Raw genomic sequence first — 23,132 nt, forward strand, 5'->3', positions numbered from 1 at the left:
GCTATACTGTGCTACAAAGTCACACTGAAGTTGATATTTAGGAGCCTTGAGACTGCCCAGGCTCTGCAAGAGTCCGGGCAGTCACTCGGGGTTTGGCCTTGAGGCAAAAGTTGCTGTTCCTGAAAGCAGGAAAATGAATGCACGAGGTATTTTCTCTGTTTGCTGTATACAGGCCAGCTAAGCTCCCTTTGCCCTGAGCCTCGAGGTTTGTTCCTTGTGCAGAGTGCTAGTTTTGATGGCTATCAATTTTAGCGTCATGGTGAAGAGAGAACTGAGGACCCAGAAGGGGTACAGCGGATTTTTCGTGCACCCCTGGCAGGCAGCACACAGTCCTTCCAGGGAACATGGCAACAACGTCTGTAACATGGGCATAATAATCCTTAATTGTCTCCAGTGTAGGAAGCTTAATTAGGAATCTCAAATAATCTTGAGCTCCTCAGAGGGATGGCCCATATGCTGATACAGTGAGTAATTTGGCACAAATGTATTATCACTCCTACAACTTTATTACCATGTGGATATGCCAGGGCAAATAGAGCAGTGAATGTCCCAGGTGCTGTGGAGACAAACTGCTCTGGAATTGCCTGAAGACCTCTAGCAGAAGAGAGGGATACACCTCCTGTGCAGAGGCTTTATTACAACACATACTGATATATCAGTAGCCCACAGCTTTTCATCCCTATAGACAAAGACATCCACAAGCACATTCTTTCTGGCAGCCCAGAGATACACCTACGGTTCAAAACCTCCCAGGACCCCTTGGGGACAGAGTCACAGCCACAACTTACTGGCAATGCACAAAAGGTCTGTCTATAGTGTGCAGACTTTCTGGCAACACAGCTGCATCCCCAGAGCCTGGCTTCCTACGAGCAGTGATACACCAATCAGACCACATCCCTTAAGGCAGAGATGATACAGAAACACCTCACATTGCAAAGGGAGATGCCTTTGAAAAACACTTTAAAAAAACAGAAAACCCCCACTAGATAACAGGAGCTTCATTGTTACTTAAGTGCCAACAATGTCAAAGCTATCTGTGCGTGAAGGGGATGCTCAGCGTTAATAAAATACATTCCAACTGAACAGTCTATATATTCTGCTGAGCTGTACAAACCACGAGATCTCTCTGCTCTTGTGGCTTGTGTTTCCACCATGAACCCCTAATAATGAAAGCACTGACCCAGCAATCAGCATATTGAGTGCTGACCCTGAGATTGCTCAGCTGGGTGCAGTTTCTCTCTCCAGAAGAGAGCATGTAATACAATTAATCCAGCTAGTGGTACAGTGTGTTAGGGGCTGGCCACTCTTCTGTATGAACAGAACAGCTGGCATTCTAGTATTTCCTTATTTCTGAGCACTTGACTGTCAAAGCTTATGATGTTCTTTGACACAGGGAAGACAAAAAGTAAGGGAGGAGTTATTTAATATTATACAGTAGATCCAGATTTGTTGTTATTTGGGATTATAGCCAGAATGAAATACTGTGGGATTTGCTTTAATCTCCACAAGGGACTAGGCCTGTTTGGAAATGTCAGTGTGTATGCTATAGCTCATCTACTGGGGATCACTTAGACCCAGAGCTTTTTTTGTGGTGGTTGTGCTCATGTTATGCTCAGGGACTGCTCAAAACGGGGTCTCACTTTCCAGGTGTTTTGCCGGCTGCAGCTGAGTGAAGTATTGGGAATGGAAAGGAGTTTTTTGTTACCTTGTGGTTCTGCTTTCAGCTGGGAGGGCAGCCAGGAGAGCTGGAGGCAAGTGGCTACCAGACTGCTTTTTATTATCTTGCTCAGTCCAGGGCAGCCGTGCCACTCCCCCAGCACCATGTCCTTCAAGGACTCCAGGAGTGGACAGAGCAGGACATCACTGCCACCTTCACACTGCCAGAGGAGGAGTAGGACAGTCGAGCCAGCACTCTCTGTGCAAAGGAGAAAAATATGAGTCATTTTTAACAACCTGATCAGTAATAAAACAAAGTGTCTTGTATTTTGTCTATCATGCAGCGGTAAAAGGTGCCCATTACCCTGTCGGATGTGGCACAGGAAGGTCCTGGAGAAACCCATGTTACCATTTGAAGCTGCCTGCTCAGAATTGTCCCCAGCAGACATAATTCCCCCCACGAGTGACTCTGCCTTCGCTCCAGCTCATTGCTGTAGCCCAGTGGCCATCAGGCTGCACTGCACGCGTTAGTGAGAGGTCACTTTGCCTGGAACGTGCCTTCGGGTGTGGGACCGTGTGTAAGCATCGGAGGCACTTGCAAATGAAACTCATTCACCTTCCCCTGCAGGAAAAAAGCCCAATCCATGGGCATTGAATAGCCATAGTGGCAGAAGGATTGTCCCATGGAGCCTGCAGCACTGGAGACCAGGAATTATGAAGACCTGTGTGGGTCAGACTCAAAGGTGTTGCTTGCCTCAAGAGCCTGAGTTGACATACATGTCTGGTAACATGAGATAAACCCGTTCTGAAAATATCTGACAGGTCTGGAGAATAGGACTTGGCAGAGCTGCTTTCAGCGCTGTAGTTTGCAAGAGAGGTGCTACACAAAGATGGAAATAAGGATGGATGAAAGGAGATGATTCATTTACATCCCACCACCTTCACTTGGGTCCTTATTCAGCTCATTGATGCACTGTGGTTTGGTGGGGACAATGACAGCATTCTCCATGTGTAGAGGAGCTGGTAAACTGCACTGTTCTGCTGTATGATAAAGCACTATCAACAGCATTTACAAAAGGAAAATACAGTCCATATGTTTATGGAAAACTTGTAAAAGAAGTTGCCAGCACAGCTTGTACTTAATGGCAGTAAGAACCAAAATGGACAATAAAAATAATAATTAAAGCAACAAAATAAGGCTAATGTCTTGGGCAGGAAATTGAAAATGAAATATTTCCAGTTTGTTGAGTTATGCCTGAGTACAGCATGTCTTGCTAAGCTATGTCAGGCTCCATTCCTACTTCAAAGTTTACTTTGATCATCCTTTATGTACATTAGCCTTTGCCACAGTATTCACAAAGAGTTTTCAGTGACTGCTCCAAGTCATACATTACACTTGGCTAAGACAAGTTTTAAGTCAGTATTGTGATGGTGCACATTATCTGGTGTAACAACAATATCCCCAGCAGTATGAAGTACTACCCTTACTCCTTCAGCAAAATTTATACAACCTCAGTGGTGGCTGCACATAATTAGGAACAGGGCCAAATAAATGCTCCCCAAAGTTCTATGAATGTTCCCTTATAGACCCAAACCTCGTTCTCAGTGTGCTTTTTCACAGACTGTGCTCCCTGAGAATGGTACATTGTGGTACATAATGCTCCATGAGCAAACTCGCAGGGACACGAACAATTGCACAAGGACAACCAGCCAAGGAAGGAGCGAGCCAGGCAGCAAGTGTGGTGGTAGGAGGTGGCTCTACATCTCACCCATATGTACAGGGCTTTTGCCTGTTTTGTGTAGGTATAAACAATTTTCATGTTTGACTACAACAGAAAATCCAGCCCAAAACATGGAGTTTCTTCTGCATCTCTTAGCACTTCCTTGCCTGATGCCACAGATCTGGACAGGCAGGATGGTGGCTGGCTTGGTCATTCCCATGTAAATCACAAGGAGATGTGGCTTCTCCATATTTCTAAAGATCCCAAGGATGAGGCAGGAAGTGTCAGCATTAGTTCCTGATAATTTCATCACTTATAACCAGGTCTGTTTGGGAATTATCGTAACAACAGCTTTGTAACAAGTGTTGTGATAAATTCATTAGCATGCTAAATCCTAGATTTTTCCCCTCCCATTGGCTTTGGTTAGATAATTGGAAGGATGATGTAGTGAAGAGGCTGGTGAGATGATCAAAGCATCAGGCCAAGAGTTTAATTTTCATTAAGGCCACCTTAGGCTCCTGTAGAGCCAGGGAATCCTAAACCAAGCAGATATTCCAGCAGTGACAGACAGTGTGAGAGCGCTGTGAATGATTTTGAATGCAGATTTTATTCTGTAATTTACACTAGTCAGAAGGCAACAATAACCATATCACGCACACAGGGTGGGGAGTATGAATATTCCACCACATTTTCCAGAAGCCAGACAGTTGGTACAGAAGACATTATGCAAACAGCAAGCTTCTCACTCCCATTAAGAATCTGTTACAATCCAAGTAATGTTCCAAACTTGAATGTGGTTAGGAAAACACATAATTTTTAAGATTAGAAATGTAGTTTTATTTATGTAGCAATCTACCATGTTTCCATCATCTTTTAGTATAACAATAGGAAACCAAGTAATGCATTCTGCCATCCACACTGAGGGGTAAAGGGAGGAAAACCAACCTCACACCCTGCAACACATGCACAGCAGAATGCCTGGGAAAAGACACTATTTATTTACCATAATGCCATTTTAGGAACATTTGTATTCTTACCAGTATTTCTGGTTGCAGTAAGTCTAATACTGCTTTTACATAATAGATTTTTTAAAAACAAAAAAATGCTGCATTAATTAGTGAAAAATTACCAAGTAGTCATAAATTAGTGATAAGTAGCTATGGCAAAATATTTAAGTGGTTGTATTTGAAAATAGATCTGGAATTACTAGCTTGGGAACTGCTGATTTTTCTGTTTAATGGTTTGTTTAAAATGGCATGTTAAACACAAACTAATTCTCATTTGATACTACGAAGTACATACAAATTGTGAAAGGACTAGCCAGACTATTAGAAATCCAGGAATTTAGACATGATGGTGGACCCAGTTCAAATTTTTATCATTTTCTTGAATTTTCTATGTCATAATTTCTCCATCTTTCAGTCTGAGAAAGTAATGTGTTCTTATCTTGATAAAACACTCTGAGGCTGTCATATACAATTTTCTTTCTAAATACAAACCATTGTAACTTCGCATAAAGTACAGTCAATATTTGCATTGAATACTGATCCCTGGGTTTCAATCTTCCCTCTGTAACATCACTACCGCCGTCCTGGGAGCACTGCTGACTAGAAACAAAAGGTCACACCCTTTTTGCTTTCATCATACACCTTAGTGGATGGCATGGAGTTTGGGGAAAAGGCCCTATGACAGTGAAGAGGTGTAAAACTGAGGCGGGGGAAGAGATCAGCCTCATATTCCAAAGTGGAACTGGACCACTTACTCTTTTTGCACTGAAACCACTCATCTCCACCATTAAAGAAAAAAAAAAAAAGAAAACAAAAACAAGGGGAGATGCTGGATACTAAAAGCTTGTGTCTGCTGTGTTGTCTTGGGTCAACTGGTTATAAAATCAGGAGAGCAGTGGATATGGAGACTGTAGGAGGTATTGACTGTGGGAAAGAAGTCTGAAAATTCTGTGGAGTGCAGAGGCACTACAGATTAAAGATAGGCTGTGCCCCTCAAGCTCAGAAAGGAGCATAAACACTCTGGACTTTAAGGTTCCAGATCTGGATGATTTCCATTACAAAATACAGACTGTTTTTTCAGAATCCAAAACCAAACTCCATCAAATTCATAAGACTATGAATGAAATGGTTTTTGTACTTCAGGATAATCTGCAGTCATGTTAAATCTTTGTAGGCCCATTAATCTCACTAAGAATCTGACCTAAAATTTTAATATTCTCTCTATCTTTTTTCCTAAACATTTGTTTAGGAAATATTAGCAGCATTTCCAGCCATGAACTGGAAATGTCAGAAATGGTTTAATAAATCTCCCAATGCCAAAGATTTCATTTTAGAAATGCATTAGTGGAAGAAATAATGACCATACTGCTCCATTCATGAGTGCATTATACCCCTTAACAGGCAGGTAATCTTTTTTCCAAGATGCCTTTTTTAGAGTTTTTATAAAATTGTGTGAAATTTTGTTGCTCCTGCTTGTATAATTTTTTTCTCTTTCAAAACAAAAAAGCATCATACTTGTCATGAAAATTGCACTGTGCTGTCAGGTCACCATCCTGGGCTGCTGTGACCAACAGGGGGTTTTGGAAAACAGTGTTAATCTGGAAGGCAGCTCCATAGAAGGATAAAAGCTTTGCTGACCTGCCATGAAAGCATCTTGGGATGCTCAACTGCAAAGCAACACAAGCAATGTTTCCAGAAAAGTATCAAACAGGAAACCCTGTTATCCAGCATGTGTGAGATGCCAGCCTGTTTGTGCATCCCCATGCAGCCATCCAGTGCTGATTTTCAGAGTCAGCTTCCAGTTGGGGAAAGGTTTAGTCAGGGAACATACAAAGGCAATAAATGAAAAGCTTCAAGGACCTGTATCAATGAAATGTCCAGCACCATCTTGTGGCACTACAATTAATTCAACCAATTGGTCTTTTCTACTGTGCAAACTTTGCAACTTTTGCTTTTCTCGCCTGAAGAGACTTATCATTATAAAACAAGAGTACAGACACAACTTTGCTGACAAAAAGAGCTTAGGACATGGACCTGTTGAAGTGGTTCCAGAAGAAACTACAAAAATGCACAGTGGGCTGGAGCACCTCTCCTATAAAGACAGGCCAAGAGAGTTGGGATTGTCTGGAGGAGAGAAGGCCCTGGGGAGACCTTGGAGCACCTTCCAGTACCTAAGGGAGGCTGCAAGAAAGTTAGGGACAAACTTTTAGTGGGGCCTGTTGCGATAGCACAGGAGATAATAGTTTTTAAATTGCAGGAGGGGTGATTAAGATTACCTATAAGGAAGATTGTTTTTTATAATGAGAGTGCTAAGCCATTGGAATAAGTTGCCCAGAGAGCTGTCAGATGCCCTGGACACATTCAAGGCCAGGCTGGACAGGGCTCTGGGCATACTGTTCTGTTCGAAAACGTCCCTGCTCATTTCAGGATGACTTTTAAAGGTCCCATCCAACCAAACTATTCCGTGATTCTGTGACCAGAAACAAGCTGGGGAATAATTCTCCTTCTGATGGCCTGGCCAACATTCCTTTCTTTGTAAGCTGAGAAGAACTTGGTGCCAGCTATTGCTGAAATAGAGCTGCTGCCACATTTGCTTACATAGCTGGTGCATGACCAGGATCTAAGTCATTGTTTGTAGAGCGCTATGCAAGATGTTCTGCATAATTGTGTGTAGAAACCCACATCATGCTCTCAGATAAGTTTATAAAATACTCCCATACAGCTTCAGAGCTTCAACCCTGAGTTAAATTGGGCCAAAAAATGGAAAAAGTAATTTCCAGGAAGTCTTCAATTTTCTGGACTGACACTTCTTTGTCTTTGCTCAAATAACAAAACAACCCAACTGAATTTCCTTGTGTTCTCCACATCTCTGTGTGGATTAAATTCTACTGTGAGGTGCTTGGTTCACAGATAAGATTTTATCCAACCAAGAGGCAACTCTGAAAGCCCATCTTCCCATATCTTACAAGCTGAAGTTTCTCTGTCTCTTTGAGTGCTTCTTAGCCCAGAATTTACAAACCTGTACTTAAGAATAAGGTTTTAGTTCACTCATTCTTTGGCCTCTGCTGAGAGTGATAAAACATTCCAACATTAAACAGCACCTGGCAAGGGAGCTGTTTGTTTATTTTTAATATGGTTGCAGTATCATTACCAGATTAATTTCAGAAGTTATTGGATTATTTGGTCTCCACCCAAAAGCAATGTACACAGGTGTAGCTCTACAGACATAAAACTTCTTGAGGATCTGGCCAGAATTTTTTAGTAGCTGCCATAGCTCTGCTGCAAATATGCTGATGCATAACGCACGTGTCAAAGTATTTTTTAATAAGTACCCACAGATATTTTGAAGCTTAAGCTTTAAATTTTAAAGCTCATGAAATTCATTTTTGTGAAGTGTTTAGTGGAAAACAAACAAAACAACCTAACAACCAACAGAACCTCCCCCAAAGAGTGAAAAAACCCAAACTAACAAGAACAACAAAAAAACAACCAACAAAGAAAATCCCCAAAGCCCATAAACCACCAAGGCAAAAGGATATAGTACATTCTTCAGTTCTGTCATTACTGGTTAATCAGAATGTCATGATCATGCCTTGAAATTAAAATGATGGAAATCAAGTTTTTCTTACAATAACTCCCTGCTCACCTTAACCCTGACCACAGGGACTGTCCCTGCAGTTGGTCATAGCCCTGCAGTCAGTTGCTGCACTCCTTGGTGTGCTCTTCCTCCAAAAACCAGGAATGCAATCTCCAAGGGAATTAAAACAGCTTCTAGTCACTATTTCTGACAGTGTCCTTCTCCCCTCTCAGACTGCATTCAGAGCTGCAGAGGGTGCTGTCCCCAGAGCCTGGGGACATGGAGATCAGGGAGCTTGCTTAGGAACTCACTGTGACTCGCTCCTGTTCCCAGTGTCATGGCACTGGTAGATACTCGTGAGGTACCTAAAAAGCTACGTGAATGTTCGATAACTTAGTTCTGGGGTTTGTTTTTTTTTTTGTTTTTTTTTTTTTGTTTTTTGTTTTTTTTTTTGTAATAGCCCTTTCAAGCAGGGACCAAACACAGGTTCTCAAGGTTCAACTCGGCGATGTTGACACTTGCTGTCTTCTGCAGTTGATTCTTAAAAAAAAATAAAAAAAAATTTAAAATTTAGATAAGACCAATTGTTGACCAAAGGTAAGTTTACATAGCTTTTTTTTTCACAAAACAAAGTTAATAGCTATTGAATCTCAGATATAGTTGATATTTAGTTTACCTCTCAGTTTACTGGCTATTTAAGTGAGACAAGGCTGTACTTTATTCAAGCCTGTAGCTACAGTAATTTCTTCCTTGCCTTTCACAATAAATCAAGCAAAACAGAGCTCTGAAATAAGACACACGTGATCCATGATTTGTAGTCAGTGACCACTGAAACGTATTTTAAGTCACAGAGCAAGTGGATAAATTACTTTACCAGAAAAGTGGAAATTTAGTTGGGAATATATTTTAACCACATGGATGCCAGGAAGACTTCTCCATGCTTCTGTAAAAAATTGCTTAACAAACAGATGTCTGATCTCCAGCTGAAGGGATTACAGAATAAATAGCAGATTTGTCCTTCTAACCGCAGTTTACTGAATCATAGGTAGTATGTCAAACTTGATGCACATCAATAAATTGACTTAATGTGTAAGTTGATGGGTGGGTTATTTAGTTTTGGTATTTGTCAAATGGAATTTTCAAGTTGTCAGTAATAAAGTACCATTAACTACAGCAATGGAATATATAGATGGAAAAATAAGGAAAAATTATCAAAATTCAGCATGGACAAAAACAATGAACTGCTTTGGGCTAAGAGAGTAGACTGTGGCTTTTCTAACTTATACAGGACAACTAAATGAATTAATACTCAGAAAAAAACGCTAAAACTATAAATTAAAATGTAATAGTGATAGATAACCTAAGTAAAGAAAAAAGTAATTATTTTATTTGCAAAAATGTTAGAGAAAAGTACATTACTCAGTAGTAAATCATTGACAGAAATACCTCTGAATGCTTTGAATATGTTTTTAAAGAGAAAATTTCACTCACTGTTGCTGGGAATCTGATAAATGAAGACTTGACTTTTTAAGTCAGGATTACTGAAAATAATTATTTTTTTGCATAGTGTTACAGATCAGCTACATTTGCCTTTATAAATGACAATAAAGACATAATATTTGCTTTGACAACAAACTTCTGTAATGTTGCTTCATATTCATCATCTGCCTGAGCCTGCAATGGCACTAAGGGAAGAGGATGTTTTCTCTGAGAATAGAAATGCACATTTCTGTGGGGCAGCGATGCCTCTTGGCTCTTCCTGGGATCAGTGCTTGTCCCAGGATACTTTGGAAAGAGGGGATTACATATCATTTGGAAAAGGGTAGGCCCACACAACCTTACAGCCAGCCTTAATAGAAAATAGATATGTTTGCTTCCTGTGACATTGAAAGGATTAACAGCTGAGATTGAATCCTACCCCCTCCTATTAATCCACTGGACAAGCAAAACATCTGCATGAGCACTGGCAGCTCACTCCAGAAATTATTCTGTCGCTGCCCTCTGTGCCTTAAATAATTTCCAGCATCAGTAACCACGGTGTGTGGCATGGCCACACTTCTGCAGGACATCCCCCTGCGGGGTGGGGCAGCTCCTGTCTTCTCTGGGGGCAGAAATGGCATGGCTCGCAGGGCTGGGCATGGCAGGCTGCAGCCAGTTTCATTTCCTTAGCCGGGGAAAAAAACCCCAAACTGTTTTAAAGCACATTTCTTCTGGTTTTCACACCCCTGATCTACCAGGTGGCTGCTTGAGGTGATGTAATGAAGGTGAGAGTTACTTTCATCTGGTCAGTGAAGGGATTGAGGTCTCCAAACCCTGTTCCCTGAGAGCAGGGGAGGACCCTCAGCACCACCTGGCAGTCTGAGCAGTGTGGCACTCTTGTCCTTAGGGTGCTACAGAATTATTTCTTGATAGCATCTCATGAAAATATTTGTGGCAACAAAAATGTTCTCTGATGGTGGAGTACTCCTGTGGAAATCTTCAAGTGGAAATTTGCTGGTGGGGTAGTTCTGTTGTGGCAATTTTCTTGTAGGAGTTTGTTGATGGTGGAGGGCTTCTGTGGGAGTTTTCATGCAGGAATTTGTTGATGGTGGAGCCCCACTGTAGAAGGACTTCTGGATTTATTTTGATGGGCAAAATTGGAGAGTACAACAGTGGTTTGGTGTGAGTTTGGGGAAACAAGAATCCTGTATGTACAGTGTGAAGGGTAGACCTGAGGTTTGCTGTGCAGTGCAGAGGAAGGGAGAGCTAACAAAGGGGCTTCTCCAAAAGTGAAGTGAAAAGTGAAGAAGCAAAGCTGTCTGCTCCAGCCCCTTCTGCCACATCTGAGAAAGGCCCTGTGGAGCTGAAGTGTTTCCCCAGTTTGAGGAAAAATCTGTTTCCAAGATATAACTTCTATTAAATAGGCAATGAACTTCCCCCTGTATAGAGTAGATTTGGATAGAAGTGACACTGTTTAACTTTATTTCAAGAGAGAATTTCAAAACATATTAGTCTCAAGAGACATCACTCTAAATTATCAAAAACGATCACTTCCTATAGTGCTGGTACAATATAATTAAATAAAGTTCAGGAAGACTCTGGCCTTAATTAAAAAAGAGGAAAGGCAACACAACTGTCAGCTTTGTAGTGAAAATGAAATCAAACCTACTTTTCATGGAGGAGAGTTTTTTATAGCAATGCCTTGCCTACTAATTTACTTTGAATAATAGAGACTCAAAGTTCAAAGAAAATCTCACCTAAACCCAAAAGAAATTAAACAAAGCTGGTGTTAAACCTAAATTACACCTACCTGAGAGAAAGGTGGGGGCTTGAAACTGGGAGTGGAGGATGTTACAGCCAAGAAGAGAATTATCTTTGGAAGAGGGAAGCTGTGCTTTTGGGAGGGATGGGGATGTGGTTTAGGTACTAAAAGAGCAACACTCAAGGTTTGCCTCCTCTGTAGGAGTGGAGGCCAGTGCAGTTGTGGAGGTGGTAAGGAAGGAGAAGGATAAGGGCTGGAGAGGTGAGGTTTGTGGTGCAAGTGAACTGAAAATTAATGTTTAGAAAAAAGCAGAGACATGTTTGTCAGTCCAGGGCCTGCTGAGGCAGCTGCCCACTCCCTTTGCACAACGACCTGATCTGGAACCAAGACAGTGTAAAACATTATAACCCTGCTGAGGAGCTTACCTCATGAGGAGAAATGCATACACAGGCTAGTTAAATGGAAAAGACCTCGTGCATTTAGGAGCTGTTTGAGCAGGGACATTTTTCCAAGGAAGAGAAACAGCAAAACATCTCCAAAGCCAAGGGGGTGGCACAGTTATATTCCAGATTCCCTTGTGATTGAAGTGCCTGTTGACAACAGCTCAGCTGTTAAGAGGCATGGGAGGCATTGAGAGCTCTGGAAAACTCATGTGTCTGCAGTCTTGGCAGGTAGCTGGGACATGGGCTACATGAGTGTGTGGAGAACATGCAGGATTAGACGTTTAGAGCAATTAAAACCCCCAAATCATAAGGAAAATGCTGCTAGTTCAAGTGATGTGTTCTGGACTCCAAAGGAAGACACTGTTCTCAATTGGAATACTGGCGCCAGTTTACTTCCCTGCTTGGCCAGGACACCTCTGCTTTCCCTAAGTTAGTCTATTTGCACTGGGTTTCTTTTCCCCCTTTTTGTTCATCCACCAAAAGAAACAAAGAAAGGAAATCTTTGTAGTAGCTGACAGTGGGTGCTGTTGGGGGAGCTCCAGTCTCCCTGGGAAGGGGAATAAGCGCAGCTGTGTGATCTCAGTACACCTATATTCCATCTTTAATCTTCCCCTTGTGAAAATAAAAGCCCAGCCTGCCACCTCTAAGGATCATAAGTAAAACTGTCCTTGATTTCTGGAGGGATTATGGGTAATACCTGGACCACCCTTGTACAGAGGTGAAAGCATTGCTGTCTCTGCTCCTTTTCTGACTCTAGATGAAAAGTGTTTTCCAGCCTTTGCTTGCAGGGGTTCAGCCTCTGCTCCCTGGGTTGAGGGAATGTGCTTCATCTGCTGGTTTACATTTGTGTGTTGTAGGCTTTTATTCTGCTGCTGGTCTGTAAAGCTCGGTGTCCCTCGTTTTAATCTGGTGTAATGATGACATTTGAGTCACACTCCGCCCATCTGCAGCCACAGAAGGCTCTTCCTGGCAGGCCAGTGCTAACAGCAAAGTGCCAACAGGTTCATTCCCTTGGCTCCACACTGTAGGCAACTAGGACAAAGTAGTTACAAAATGAAACAGTAAAGTTTTAGAGGTCTCCTACAACTAATTATTTTCAGCTACAGACTGCTCCTAGGGTGACACTGGAGGAAGTTAAAGTTAATTAGTGGGTATTTTGTCTGTCTGCTCAAATTATCTGTCTGCATTCAGCTGGGTCAGGGTACCCAAACAATAACAATACATTCTAAAACTCACGATGAACTGCTCTTTTATCCTCATGGTATCCATTTTTCAGAAATTACTTGAGCACATTTTGTGGTGAGAGGGGAGGTGGAGACCTCTGGAGAGAGCAGCCGGGCCAGGGAGCAGCCTCAGGTCAGGACCCACTCCTTCTCCTGACCGGTCCAAAGTGCTCCTGCAGACCCCAAGAGCAGTTGTACGTTCAGGTTTTCATTCTGTACTATCTGTGATGCACAACCAAGCCTGAAACACCTCACAGAAAATTTTGCCTGGGGAAGAATCATTTCTGCAGCACCCTCATGCAACAGCAGGTGTGTGGCAGCTTAGATTGCATGGAGAAATGGCTCTTCTGGAGAAGGGTCTGTCACAAAGCAATGGATGCTTCTTCCTTTTCCATTTATTTAACGTTTTTCTTTATTTAATATTCTTTAATTCCTGTCATTCTGAAAGTGAAGTGCCCATGCTGTTGTTTGGTTTGATTCTGCTTCCTGAAGATCTGCTACATCCTACAAATCCCCACAGGCACCTGCCCATGTCCTCAGTTTCGTGGTTTTGTGTCCACTGGCTAAAAAGCATTAAAACAGATTGTTGCTATCCACTCCATTCAGATTTAAGATTTATTTTCACAGGAGGTAAGTCCCAACAGTGATGTTCACATCTGGGCGCAGCTCTATGCACTATGAAAACCCAAGGGTATTTGTGTCTGTATTGCAAGTTGAAATTTTTATTTGAGAAAGTGACACTGTTATTTTCCCACCTGCAGGATGGTCTCAGTGAACCTCCTACAGAATTATTCCAGGACCTCAGACTCTACAGAGAAATTGATACAAAGAACCTTTTCATTTTCCTTTTTTCTTTTTCTTTTTTTCTTTTTTCCTTTTTTTCTTCTTCTTTTTTTCTTCTTTCAGTTTAAACAAAGCCAAAACAAATGAACCAAACAAACAAAACCCAAAAAACCAAACCAGTCTGCACATTGACATTTTCTCTTCTGCTTGCAGATGAAACAAATTACTCCTGCTATTAGTAAAAAACTGTTTCTGCAGTCATGAACCAATTTCTTTAATAACACTATATGCATACCAAAAATACAGCTCAGTTGTTGCTGTCACTGACTTTGGTGGAGCACCTGTGCATCAGGAAAAAAGAAGTGGATTAGGGAAGGACTTGAAAAATAGGAGACTGAGAAAGAAGAATGAGTTCTTACATTACTTAATCAGGCAGAAATGCTTAAGAGAAAAGTAAGATACTTTTAGTGAAGCAATAAATAATTCCTTTAACAGCTTAGAATAAAACTGGTACAGGGGCCTGGGTCTTCAGGGTGTTGGCATATTTAACCATATGATATTTGGCTTAAATAGCTGTGTAATTTAAGAAATCTGCAGAAATTTCAAGATTACAAATGGCTAGATTACAATTCACTGAGATTGAGCAATACCTTCATTCAACAGGAGAGCAGACAATTGCACTGTCCTGGCTGATGTTCACCCCATATTACTTTTCCCACAAGAAAAGTTCTGCCAGCCAGTTCCCTTTACAGATCATGCTTTATTTTGGCAGCCCCTTTGCAGACCCACTCCAGCTGCAGCTCTAGGCTTACACTCAACCCAAACCTGAATCCTACCACTAAAAATAACCATAATCTGAGGATTATCCTTCCACACATGGCAATGGTAATGGCAACTAGTCATTACCCAGGAAAAAGGCTCTCACAACCCAGGTCTCTCCATGGCCCACACTTCCAGCCTCACTGCAGCTGCCGCTCTCCAGGCTCTCACTTTCTCTCAACCCCAAAGCTAACCTTTACTTAGGCTGAGCCTGTAAGAAAGGCCCTCAGTTACTGTCCAGAAAAATTTCTCAAGGCACAGTCCTCTCTGCAGACTACACTTCAGTAACATCCCTTGTGACAGGATTTTATTTAATATTGGCTTTGTGAGTGGATGTCACACCTGCAAACCTCTGGCTTTCTTAATTTTCTGTATTTATAAGGAAACATTTGTATTTAGTATGTTTAATCAGCTGATATGTTTGGGCAGGATTTCCAAGAGAAGCAGTCCAAAATGAGATAACTGTAGAAGGTTCCTTTTTTGGGCAGATCACTAATTATTTGTATAGCAGAAAGCTTGTGAATAATTCCTCCAAAGCAATAGCAATCCATGAAATGCAAAATCACAGGAAGAAACAAAACTTCTATTCAAAATAGTCTTACCAGGAAAGAGGCAAAAGAAGAAATTACTCTTGTACACACACATTTCTATTGAATATTTAATGACGATGCTGAACTTCTAGGCAGTGTTTGCATCAATAAAACAAGCAGAAATACCCCCAAAATCTGATGAGGTAATAATGAAGATGTTCATTACCTTATCTTACCTCTTTTACACTGGTGTGGCTGTGCAGATCAGCAGAAACTCTCTCCTCAATGCCTTTGTGTGAAAGCCCCTGAGTAGGAAGAACCTGTGGGGCACAGCAAGATCATCTGTGGTGCTGGAACTGCTCCCCATGGACTCGGGTTGCAAGTGTCTATGTGAGGTTATCAAATGCCCACCTGTGCTAAAATGGATCTCTCCTTTGCCATGGTTGCTTTGCTTAACTAATGCTGCTGAACACAGATCTCAGAGATTTGCATCTGCTTTCTCCAAATTGAAACTTGTTCTGCATAAAATAAAGTTTTCTATCAGTTCGTTTCAGAATTTCCTTTGTCTTCCACAAAAAGAAGGAAAAGAGGAAAAGTAGTCCAAATTTTCAGCAGCAAGATGCCCCATATCCCACAAGAGGTACTAATTTTTTTATTTAAATAAATCCAGCAATGAGTAATGGGGGAGTGGGTAAAGTCCTTCTGATGAGAAATGTTCTCCTTTAGCTGAAAACTGGAATTTCTGAAGAAAGTACACGGAAACAAGACATTTTATTTCGTCATTCAACTTTATTAGATTTATTTACACACGTCTTTCAAGATTTTAATGAGACCTAAACTTTTAAATCTCTGCACTGCTAAAAGGGCTTTTATCTTCATTGCCTGGAAGAAAAAACACATCCCTGTGTCCCCTGCTCCAGGTGGGTTTCACCCCTGCCTCGACATGGGGGTTGGACTGGGTGATCTCCAGAAGTCCCCTCCAACCCTAAGGATTCTGTGATTCTGTGAATTCAATGTGTTTCTAAATTAAAATAGGTCTAGAGTCCAGCACAACATTCTTCTAAAAATCTCACTTCCAAATGTTAGAAGCATCAGGTGATTTGAAGACATGCTCGGTAGGACAATTGCTGACGTTAGCAGAGTGGTACATTTTAGGTTAATTGCCATCCTGAGGATGGTTGTAAATCTGTTCGAATTCTGACAAAAGCCTGAGCTGAGAAAGATAGGACATGGAAAATATTAATCTGAAAAATGAAAATTTCGAACATTCTGAGCTAGCCAGACCCAGAGATCGAAAAGAGTGTTGGCAACGTCTCTTGACCATTGCAGGTGCCACAGAGTCCTGGCAGAAGTAGGTTATGGTGTCCACAGACCTAACTTAGGGAATCTGCTGCCCTCTAACAGCAAAATACAGGAATCACAAATTGTTTTTGCTGCTGAACTGGAAAACACAGGACCAGCTCCTGCTCTGAGCTGCACCCCCTCCTGTCTCCTGTACCTGCAAAAGTGTGTGCTGCTTCTGTTTCACTACAGCTTTAGTGACAACCTGTACATGGCTTTCACCTTTCACACACACTCCTCTGATTTCTATCAGTCCTCAGGAACATAAAAGGACTACACATAGATGCATAGCTTGGAGTCTTCTCCCAATATTTTAAACCAAAACCAGCTATCCCAGGAACAAAGGGTCTTTTGGGTTGGTTTTTTTTTTTTTTGTATACACTCCCTCAGTAGCTCTGGCTCCTGTACACAAAGTCTGACTGCTCCTGAGTGAATTGCAGTTGCATTTGTTTAAAAAAAAACCTTCCAAAGTTCAAAGGCATGTTATCTTCCTGAACCTGTGAAAAACAGTGTAGAGGCTAAGGTAGTAAGGCTAATGTCTGTGCCACAGAACTCAGGGTATCTTCTCCCTGGAATCATGTGGATGATGTATAAAAAGAATTTATACCATTTCTGAGATGAGCTTGTGAAGAGGGGACTGTGTTAGCTGCTCAGTTTGCTTCCGCTTTATGATTATAATACTCTGATTAACTCGTGAAAGAGTGAGAGAATAAATAGAAACACAAAGTTTTCTTCCGGAAACCTATACAAGTACAGTAGCATAAAAAAGGGGGTAGTATTTCTTTATGGTTTGAAATTAGTATAATAGGTGTATTCATGCAGGATCCTTGTGGAATGTTTGTTTAAAATGCCAATTTAGAAAGCCATTTGTGCAAGTACTGTAATTGCACTCTCATTCTGCATGGTAAACACACACTGCTCTGTGCAGGTAGTTTGAAAAGGTGAACAGAAACTCTCTGCCAACATAATTTCTTTCGAGAATTTATTTTCATGCTGTGTAGTTCTTCAGATCTGAAGGAGAAGTCTAGCTAAAGTAATGAAGCTGAGCAAGACTGTCATCCAGTATTTTGGTTCCAGTTTTAGAAACTAAGCAGCTAATGCTAATGGGATTAACTGTTAGCCCACTGGCACACTTGGTGATTGTGACAATGGCCAATCTAACGAGCCCATGGCACTATGAAGGTAAATAAATTACATAGAGCTTAAAGCCAGCAGCTGCTTTGTCCTCCTTCTTTATCCAGACATTGTGTAGTCCTCTCAGGAGGCACAAATCCTGTCATTTTCATAGCTATAGCTGAGATCTGGACCCCATACCAGATCTAGACACTCTAACCATGTCATCCAGTAAACAACTGCTTGCTTTGTGCATGCAGTGCATAATCTCACAGGCATTTATGGATGTTCCCTTTCCTTATGTCTTCTAACAATGAGAGAATGACTTTGGTCTCTCTGCCTCTCTGGAGTTACGTATAGAAATAAGAAAAGTTAGTAAAATCCTGCAGAAGTGAACAGATGAGTCATATCTTAACTGACATTAATTCTCCATTATTATGATTAGGGATTTAAAAGACAAATTACTATTTGCTTAGCATTTGATAAAAAGCCACATCTACTGATCTTTAAGTACACCTTAATAAATGGCACTATGATTTTGATAAGATTCATTACTCTGGTTAGGTGGGAAGGTAATAGAGATAGCACTCAGCAGAAATATTATGTCTGAAGGCTAAATTCAATTTGCAAGTCCAGCCACACTGACCACATCCACAGTACTTAAAATAATAGGCAGTGCCAATTGCATTTCTGCTCTGGCCATGAGCAATCACTGCCATGGATTAAAGAGCCAAGAGGACTAGGAAAACCCTTTCCTTTCTAAAATATCTATCATTTCATGAAAGGAAATGAAATCTCGAGATTTCATCTAATTCCCAATCCTTCCCATCCATTCCACTTTTTGATATTTCATTTCCTTCCATGAAATCCTTTCATAATGTTCTGGGAGCTCACTACAGATTTGTCACTTCCTCTGCATGTGTGGATAAGCCCCTTACTACCTGAATAACTGTTAAGCATTAGACCTCTTCTGAGGGTGAGAAATTCAGTTGTTTCCTTCTATGGGGTTTTTCCTCCATATGAAAAATAGAAATAATTTAGAGATTGATGCAGAAACACGTTAAGACAAATTACAGACAACTTTGTGTATTTGTGTATATGTATAGGATTTAATTATCTTAGTTTTACTTGTGACCTCCCCTCTTTTCCTGCTCCTGAATGTGTGAAATAATAAATTGAATGTGCCAAGGAAAGAATAGTAGTTCACAAGCTGCAGTTTTGCACAAAGGTTTCAGGTACTACTGCTTTCCTCAGCTGGAAAGGGAAGCATAGCTTACAAACAACAAATTTTGTGGTTCTCAAAAAATCACTGAGGTGTCCTGCTGAGGCACAGTGCTGAGGTCTTCTGTTCTTAGGCCATGGATAAAAACCAAACATAATGCCTGGCTGTGCAACTTTCTCTGACACAGATGAAATGGGGATTTTTCTCTGTGTGTACAAAAACTTGTCTAATGACTGCTGAACATTTATGTCAGACAAAAATGTGAAAAGGCAATGTATGAAAGTATTTGTACAGGACCTGCTTTTTACTCTGTCCCAGCCTACTTATCTCTACATAGAGTGGATCTGCAAACACAAGTATTTTCATGTACTGTTCAATTCATGTGAAAGTTACTGCAGAAAATAACTATATCCAGCTCTTACAGGTCTTTAACTAGAGTCACCTTTCAGGCTAATAGTTGATAGGGAATTCCATTTTTATCATGACCACAGAAAACCAGCCATGTCATCTTGCATACGCCCGTGGTTTGGCAGCTCTGGCCCTCTTGCTGCTTTGCACTCCAGTGTAGATTTCCCTACAAGCCTTGGTGTGTGGAAATTCTCTCTCTAGCCAGCTGTTACATTAGGTATTTTTTGTTTCATTGGTCACAAAATTATTGCACAAAGCCAATACTGTACACACAATTTTTAGGGCAGGATTTCCCCAACTTCTTATGAATGCCTGGGTAGAGATTGGGTAGAGACAGATCCTGTTTTTGTCTGGTGACCATCACAGACAAGTGATATGACTATATGACCGCATTAACTATGACAGCACGATTTTTGTTAATTAACCACTCTCTACTATGCAGTATACTTCCTTCTTTAAAAAGAAAGTAAGAGAAAAATCAAAATCAAAACCCAATCAAAACTGAGCAAAACTCCCATTCCAAGTGACTAGTCGCAGATCAGAAACATAACGAAGAAGAAAAATTCTAGGTCAAAAATTACTCATACAAACAATTTTGCAAGTACTCAGAAATGAGGCCAAGTTTGCAAATAATTTGTGAACTGAACAACTAAATAAAAATTTTATTGGGTAAGATTTTTGCAGAGAATGCTTTGACTACTGAAAAGTATCCCATTAGATCCACTATGCATGTTGAATTTCTCAGCCCTAATCCCCCAGATGGCAGTCTGAACTCATTCTCTGAAATGGCACATTTGCTCTCCTGACATTCAGGTTTTCTCTCATTAAGGACCTCGAAGATAAGGCATCCTTTTATTTTCTATATATCTCCCTGATATTTCAGATCAGTAACATCAAAGTCTTATTGAAATGAATAGAGAATTTGAAAATATGAACTTCAAATACAGCAAATGAGTATTCTTTTCTTGATTGGTAGCATGGTAGCAAAGCAGGAATGATACTGCATCCATGGATATGCCAGCTGCACTCCTAACTAAAACCAAAACAGAGGTCCCTAAATTTTAAGCACCTCTCTAGAAAGGTTTAGCTTACATGCTGAAAACCCTTATTTATTGGAACAACCACTTATTTTTTTAAAAAATACTTCAGAGATATGAATTGTGTGAGAAATCCATCCAGGTGGACTCTGTCACTGAATAAGCCTGTGAGATTTATATTTTTTGCATTACTTAACACTCTAGGTAGTATCTGAGAATTGTCTGAAGATATATTGTTGAATTAAGATTTCTAGAAATCTATTGCAGATGTCTAAAAGCAGGGAAGAAACAGAACAAAGGACTGACTGATACCCACCACAAGCAAGCTACACTGGTGCAAGGCAATCACCCATCCTTATTTGTCTCAGCTTTTGTTTCAGTGCTCTGAACACCAGGAGACAGTGAAATGTTTGCTCAGATTCACTTGTATTTCAATTGAAACAAACAGTTCTTGGCCTGTAAAATTTCCACTCTAAATATACAATATTTGAATTCTCATTTATATTGATTTGTCATAACTAGACCAAAAGTTCAGTGGGGTACACATATACTACATGACTGGTGGGTCTGTAACCAGTAGAATCACATTTATGGTACAGGGGTTTTTTTTTGACAATGTTCTTCAATATCTGCATTCTTTTTTCCTGAGACTACTTCAGCCTGTGAAACAGGTTTCTGAAATATTCATGAAAATTGAACATAGATGGGAATAAATACCATCGTTATCAATTAAAGACAAAACATTAATATGCTTAGAAAAACTTGCATGGTTTTTGCTTGGCCTTCATATCTCTAGAATAATAATGTAAGACATCAAGCCAAATAGCTAACATGCTTTTTCATGGAATGCTACGATTGAGATTCTCAGGCCCAGGAATTCAGGCAATGGGATTTGGCCATGCTTAATTAACATAGAACGTCTTATTGGAAGAAAAATTCTCTATGAGCTATGCATAAATGCAGAATGACATTGTTAGGGTTACAAAAAATGTATGGTGAGCCCTCAGTCATTACACAGTCACCTGAAGTGGCTGCAACATTGATGTCACTCAAACCAGCATGGCTTAAGGAGTCAATGGAGATAAAAAATTCCCAGGACAAAAAATTGAACTATTAATTTCCAGCCCTTTTCCTTCCATGTTTTTTATCTCCCACTGAAGGTGGCTGTGAGGCTGTCTTTAAGACAGGACCAGTGAGAGGCTGAGGCAAAAGGTTTTGTGGCAGCACTTTTTGTTCACTTGTTTCTATTATGCTATTTTCCTTGAAGACCCCTGTATTGGAGTTTTGTAGTGTTAGGTGATATATAAGCGTAGAGACAGCACTTGCCCTGAAGAACACCTCATTCTCTATGTATTTCTTCTGTTTAGGCTACACACATAATTTCTTCTTTGCTTCCAAAATTCTCTCTTCTGTTTGGACACTCTCTGCTCCCTAGCACAAATCACAGCTGCCTTTTATTTCACTTCTTTTCCTTTCTCCTGCCTGTTCTTCAACTATACCTTGTCTTCATCAAAAATAATCTAGTTAATTCTTCATTTTCAAACCAGGCCATGATGCATGGTCCACAGCTGCTTAGCAACAGCTCCCCTTTGTGTGCAGGGATAAGGGCAGGCAGGGATGCCAGCCTGAAAGGCTGATCCACCAAGGTGAGAAAAAACAGGAACAAGACAGGTTCTCTCCCTCTGGGCTTTAGTGCTGCACATCCTACTGCTACACACTGGCAGAAATATCAGAGGAGAAGGGTTTTCTTTCATTACCGGAAATGGCTTTTCAAATTAAAAAAATCCTGTCTCAGCACATAATAGGAATCAAGTACACACAACTCTGGTATGTTATGGATGCATGCATGGGTGATCTAAACCATTCCTTTAATAAGCATTAGGCACAGTTTACAATTACTCGAATCCCAACACTCACAACTTCACATAAGCCTGAAATGTACCAAGGAGGAATGTGAATAACTTTATTACACAGAATTTAGGGGACCAAGTGTTGTAATCTTGAACCAGGAGGTCTGGTACCTTCAAGACAGATATGAAGGATTAATAGTATGGATCTCTCCCTAGATAGACTTTGAAAAATGCAGAGAAAATGATAGAAGTAAAAATGTAGTGGGCTTTTACCATCCTCTGTGTGTATGTGGGAATGTACCTTGTCTCTGTTAAAACTCTGTTTAGATCACATCCTTGGATGAAAATCAAGAAATGCAAATGATAGGGCTCTGAGGGAACAGCATTAATAACAAATGCTGAATGATTTTAAAAATCCAGGTTGTCTTAAAAGTCTTATACCTTCAAAAAGATAAACCTGTAAGATGACATTAGGATTCAAGTTATCTAGAGATTGGGTTAAAATATTCTTGTAACTGTAGGCCAGGATTGTAAAAACTGCAGAGGGCTTTGTGAAAATCTCAAGAATAATCAGATTGAGACACTAGTTTTCATGCCTTCCATATTACCTCAAGTTGCAAAGAATTTGGAACAAGGCACAGCCAGAACTTTTTTAAGACTTACAGGCTGTTGTAGATTAATTTCAGCTGGAGATGCCTGCAGTGGCCCTAAGTATGAAGAGAGGAGAAAAGGTTGCTTAAATCCAGACTGTGCAGGTCCTGGAGAATTTCACTGGTACACCGCTCTCTGCAGCCTTTTTTCCCCACAAGTTTCTTCCGAAAGCAGAAATTTTGTGGAATGGAAATTAAGGTGGGTAGGGAGCTGGCTTCACCTGCAGATAGTTTCAGTTTCAAACCCTGGGAGACATCCAGCTAGGAGGAAGGACATCCTTCCTTTGTGGTGAGAGAATAGAAAGAGGAGTTGTCTCATGGGAACTAATATTTAAACTAGTTTGTTACAAATAAAATGTTGTTCTCGGTTTTGAAACGTGGTTACCTAGCTGCCAGCTACATATATGCTTCTGTTCCTTATCCTTGTTATTGATCGGACCCTATTCCCTCCATCTCATCTGTATAACTCTGTGCTTTTTGGGTTTCGGGGTCTTTGGAAGCTGTCACTGGT

The sequence above is a fragment of the Catharus ustulatus genome, chromosome 3 (assembly GCF_009819885.2).
Source record: "Catharus ustulatus isolate bCatUst1 chromosome 3, bCatUst1.pri.v2, whole genome shotgun sequence".
Classification (NCBI taxonomy): domain Eukaryota; kingdom Metazoa; phylum Chordata; class Aves; order Passeriformes; family Turdidae; genus Catharus; species Catharus ustulatus.